Source organism: Arachis hypogaea, chromosome 5 (genome assembly GCF_003086295.3).
Source record: "Arachis hypogaea cultivar Tifrunner chromosome 5, arahy.Tifrunner.gnm2.J5K5, whole genome shotgun sequence".
In the NCBI taxonomy this organism is placed as follows: Eukaryota; Viridiplantae; Streptophyta; class Magnoliopsida; order Fabales; family Fabaceae; genus Arachis; species Arachis hypogaea.
The window spans coordinates 68,838,680-68,843,717 of record NC_092040.1 but is presented as its reverse complement, the minus strand read 5'-3'; positions in this window follow the sequence as shown (position 1 = coordinate 68,843,717).

Sequence of the window (5,038 nt, the reverse complement as noted above, 5' to 3'; positions counted from 1 at the left end):
CCTCATGATTCTTTGATCTTCTCTAATTTCATGGAGGGTGATGGAGTGTTCTTGATGCTCTACCTTAGTTGTCCCATGTTGGAACTCAATTCTCCTAGGGAGGTGTTTAATTGCTCCCAATAGTTTTGTGGAGGAAAGTGCATCCCTTGAGGAATCTCAGGGATCTCATGATGAGTGGGGTCTCTTGTGTGCTCCATCCTCTTCTTAGTGATGGGCTTGTCCTCGTCAATAGGGGTGTCTCCCTCTATGTCAACTCCAACTGAATAACAGAGGTGACAAATGAGATGAGGGAAGGCTAACCTTGCCAAGGTAGAGGACTTGTCCGCCACCTTATAGAGTTCTTGAGCTATAACCTCATGAACTTCTATTCCTTCTCCAATCATGATGCTATGGATCATGATAGCCCGGTCTATGGTAACTTCAGACCGGTTGCTAGTGGGAATGATTGAGCGTTGTATAAACTCTAACCATCCTCTAGCCACTGGTTTGAGGTCATGCCTTCTCAATTGAACCAGCTTTCCTCTTGAATCTCTCTTCCATTGGGCGCCCTCTTCACATATGATTGTGAGGACTTGGTCCAACCTTTGATCAAAGTTGACCCTTCTAGTGTAAGGATGTTCATCTCCTTGCATCATGGGCAAGTTGAATGCCAACCTTACACTTTCCGGACTAAAATCCAAGTATTTCCCCCGAACCATAGTAAGATAATTCTTTGGATTCGGGTTCACACTTTGATCATGGTTCTTGGTGTTCCATGCATTGGCATAGAACTCTTGAACCATCAAGATTCCGACTTGTTGAATGGGGTTGGTAAGAGCTTCCCAACCTCTTCTTCGGATCTCATGTCGGATCTCCGGATATTCACCCTTTTTGAGTGAAAAAGGGACCTCAGGGATCACCTTCTTCAAGGCCACAACTTCATAGAAGTGGTCTTGATGCACCCTTGAGATGAATCTCTCCATCTCCCATGACTCGGAGGTAGAAGCTTTTGCCTTCCCTTTCATCTTTCTAGAGGTTTCTCCGGCCTTGGATGCCATAAATGGTTATGGAAAAACAAAAAGCAATGCTTTTACCACACCAAACTTAAAATGTTTGCTCGACCTCGAGCAAAAGAAGAAAGAAGAGAGTAGAAGAAGAAGAAATCAGGGGAAAAGGAATGGCTTTTGTTTTCGGCCAAGAAGGGGAGAAGTGGTGTGTATGGTGTGTGAAAATGAAGGAGTGAAGGAGGGTTTAAATAGGAGAGGGGAAGGGTAGGTTTTGGTCACTTGAGGGTGGGTTTGGGTGTTAAAGTGGTTTGAATTTGAATGGTGAGGTAGGTGGGGTTTTATGGAGGATGGATGTGAGTGGTGAAGAGAAAGATGGGATTTGATAGGTGAAGAGTTTTTGGGGAAGAGGTGTTGAGGTGATTGGTGAATGGGTGAAGAAGAGAGAGAGGGTGGTAGGGTAGGTGGGGATCCTGTGGGGTCCACATATCCTGAGGTGTCAAGGAAAAGTCATCCCTGCACCAAATGGCAAGCAAAATCTCGTTTTGTGCCAATTCTGGCGTTAAACGCCGGGCTGGTGCCCATTTCTGGCGTTTAACGCCAGCTTCTTGCCCTTTTCTGGCGTTTAACGCCAGTCTGGTGCCCCTTTCTGGCGTTAAACGCCCAAAATGGTGCCAGACTGGGCGTTAAACGCCCAACAGCTAGCCTCACTGGCGTTTAAACGCCAGTGGGTTCTTCCTCCAGGGTGTGCTATTTTTCCTTCTGTTTTTCATTCTGTTTTTGCTTTTTTCATTGATTTTGTGACTTCTTATGATCATCAACCTAAAAAATATAAAATAACAAAAGAAAATAGTTAATTATAAAACATTGGGTTGCCTCCCAACAAGCGCTTCTTTAATGTCATTAGCTTGACAGAGGACTCTCATAGAGCCTCAAAAATGCCCAGAGCTATGTTGGGACCTCCCAACACCAAACTTAGAGTTTGAATGTGGGGGTTCAACACCAAACTTAGAGTTTGGTTGTGGCCTCCCAACACCAAACTTAGAGTTTGACTGTGGGGGCTCTGTTTGGCTCTGCTTTGAGAAAAGCTCTTCATGCTTCCTCTCCATGATGACAGAGGGATATCCTTGGGCCTTAAACACCAAGGATTCTTCATTCACTTGAATGATCAACTCTCCTCTATCAACATCAATCACAGCCCTTCTTGTGGCTAGGAAGGGTCTGCCAAGGATGATGGATTCATCCATGCACTTCCCAGTCTCTAGGACTATGAAATCAGTAGGGATGTAATGGTCCTCAACTTTAACCAGAACATCCTCTACAAGTCCATGGGCTTGTTTTCTTTAGTTGTCTGCCATCTCTAGTGAGATTTTTGCAGCTTGTACCTCAGAGATCCCTAACGTCTCCATTACAGAGAGAGGCATGAGGTTTACACTTGACCCTAAGTCACACAAGGCCTTCTTCAGTGGCGTTCACTACCTCTTCCTCCTCTCCAAATTCGGCCATGTTGATGGCCTTGCACTCTCCTTTTGGATTTTCTTCTGTATTGCTTGGAAGAGTACTAGGAGGGAGTTCAGTAATTTTCTTGCTCAGCTGACCCACTTGTGCCTCCAAATTTCTAATGGAGGACCTTGTTTCAGTCATGAAACTTTGAGTGGTTTTGATCAGATCAGAGACCATGGTTGCTAAGTCAGAGTTATTCTGCTTAGAACTCTCTGTCTGTTGCTGAGAAGATGATGGAAAAGGCTTGCTATTGCTAAACCTGTTTCTTCCACCATTATTATTGTTGAAACCTTGTTGGGATCTCTGTTGATCCTTCCAGGAAAAATTTGGATGATTTCTCCATGAAGGATTATAGGTGTTTCCATAGGGTTCTCCCATGTAATTCACCTCTTCCATTGAAGGGTTCTCAGGATCATAGGCTTCTTCCTCAGATGAAGCCTCCTTAGTACTGCTTGGTGCATTTTGCATTCCAGACAGACTTTGAGAAATCATATTGACTTGTTGAGTCAATATTTTGTTCTGAGCCAATATGGCATTCAGAGTGTCAATCTCACGAACTCCTTTCTTCTGACTAGTCCCATTGTTCACAGGATTTCTTTCAGAAGTGTACATGAATTGGTTATTTGCAACCATTTCAATCAGTTCTTGAGCTTCAGTAGGCGTCTTCTTCAGATGAAGAGATCCTCCTGCAGAGCTATCCAAAGACATCTTGGATAGTTCAGAGAGACCATCATAGAAAATACCTATGATGCTCCATTCAGAAAGCATGTCAGAGGGACACTTTCTGATTAATTGTTTGTATCTTTCCCAAGCTTCATAGAGGGATTCTCCTTCCTTCTGTCTGAAGGTTTGGACTTCCACTCTAAGCTTACTCAATTTTTGAGGTGGAAAGAACTTTGCCAAGAAGGCATTGACTAGCTTTTCCCAAGAGTCCAGGCTTTCTTTAGGTTGAGAGTCCAACCATATCCTAGCTCTGTCTCTTACAGCAAAAGGGAATAGCATAAGTCTGTAGACCTCAGGGTCAACCCCATTAGTCTTGACTGTATCACAGATTTGCAAGAATTCAGCTAAAAACTGATGAGGATCTTCCAATGGAAGTCCATGGAACTTGCAATTCTATTGCATTAGAGAAACTAGTTGAGGCTTAAGCTCAAAGTTGTTTGCTCTAATGGCAGGGATAGAGATGCTTCTCCTATAAAAGTCGGGAGTAGGTGCAGTAAAGTCACCCAGCACCTTCCTTGCATTGTTGGCATTGTTGTTTTCGGCTGCCATCTGTTCTTCTTCTTTGAAGAATTCGGTCAGGTCCTCTAAAGAGAGTTTTGCTTTGGCTTCTCTTAGCTTTCTCTTCAAGGTCCTTTCAGGTTCAGGATCAGCCTCAACAAGAATGCCTTTGTCTTTGCTCCTGCTCATAAGAAAGAGAAGAGAACAAGAAAATGTGGAATCCTCTATGTCACAGTATAGAGATTCCTTGAAGTGTCAGAGGAAAAGAAGAGTAGAAGACAGAAGTAGAAAATTCGAACTTATCAAAGAAGATGGAGTTCGAATTTTGCATTAAGGGATAGTGTTAGTCCATAAATAGAAGGATGTGAGAAGGAGGGAAGTGATTTTCGAAAATTAAGTAAAAAAATTTTGAAAACATTTTTGAAAAACATTACTTAATTTTCGAAAATGAAAATGGAAAAGAAATCAAGTGATTTTTGAAAAAAAATTTTGAAATCAGAAATCAAAGAGATTTGATTGAAAATTATTTTGAAAAAAGATGTGGTTAAGAAGATATGATTAGTTTTAAAAAGATGTGATTGAGAAGATATGATTTGAAAAACATTTTAAAAAGATTTGATTTTGAAAATTAAAAACTTGGCTAACAAGAAAAGATATGATTCAAACATTAAACCTTTCTCAACAGAAAAGGCAACATACTTGAAATGTTGAATCAAATCATTAATTGGTAGCAAGTATCTTTGAAAAAGGAAAGAAATTGATTTTGAAAAAGATTTGATTGAAAAATTGATTTGAAAAAGATTTGATTTTAAAAAGATTTTGAAAACCTGAAAAAAAAATTGATTTGAAAACAGAATCTTCCCCCTTGTGCCATCCTGGCGTTAAACGCCCAGAATGGTGCACATTCTGGCATTTAACGCCCAAAATGCTACCCTTTTGGGCGTTAAACACCCAACCAGGTACCCTGGTTGGCGTTTAAACGCCAGTCTGTCCTTCTTCACTGGGCGTTTTGAACGCCCAGCTTTTTCTGTGCAATTCCTCTGCTGTATGTTCTGAATCTTTAATTCTCTGTATTATTGACTTGAGAAGACACAAATTAAAAATATTTTTGGATTTTTAATAATAAGGAATAATCAAAATGCAACTAAAATCAAACAATGCATGCAAGACACCAAACGTAGCAGTTTGTGTACTACTGACACTAATGAGAATGCATATGAGACACACAAAACACTCAAGTCAAGAGAATTTAAAGATTAGAGTAAGAAATCATCAAGAACATCTTGAAGATCACTAAGACACATGAATGAATGCATGCAATTGACACCAAA